We start from the raw sequence: 577 nt of genomic DNA, 5'->3' as shown, positions 1-577 counted from the left end.
ACCATCATCTCCAAAGGTCACAAAACCTCCATCATACTTATTTAGTTTGATGAAGTAGGTTGACCTTCCAGTCATGTGCCTTGAACATCCACTATCCATGTACCACATGTCCTTTTTGTTCTTGGATGCTAGGCAAATCTGCATGATGAGTTTCAAGTAGCCTTAGGTATCTAAATTAATTTAGATCCTTTGAAGTTAATCCATCTTGGTTGCCCAAGTGCATTGAAATCACAGACAACATTGTAGACTTTGTTTCCTACAATTCTCTTTTCAATGAAGCATTGTTCATATGAGTGACCAAATTTCTTGCAATTAACACAATAATTTTCTGAGGTGTGTTGCTGAAATTGAGGTGAGTTATATTGCTTGAAATGATTAAAGTGTTGAAATTTTCTGGTTTTTGGAGGAGGTGCATTTCTTTTGACAAACTGATTTTTGTTATAATTATTCCTCTTTGCAAAAACATTTTCACCAGAATTTTTATTGACTTTTGTACCTTTTGAATATGAGGTTTTGTTGTAAAATGGTGGTTTTTTGAAAACAGCCTCATTTTTCGAAATGTAACCCAAACCTGGCC

This window comes from Arachis duranensis, chromosome 4 (genome assembly GCF_000817695.3).
Source record: "Arachis duranensis cultivar V14167 chromosome 4, aradu.V14167.gnm2.J7QH, whole genome shotgun sequence".
Classification (NCBI taxonomy): Eukaryota; Viridiplantae; Streptophyta; class Magnoliopsida; order Fabales; family Fabaceae; genus Arachis; species Arachis duranensis.
Note: the sequence above shows the minus strand (reverse complement) of the source record.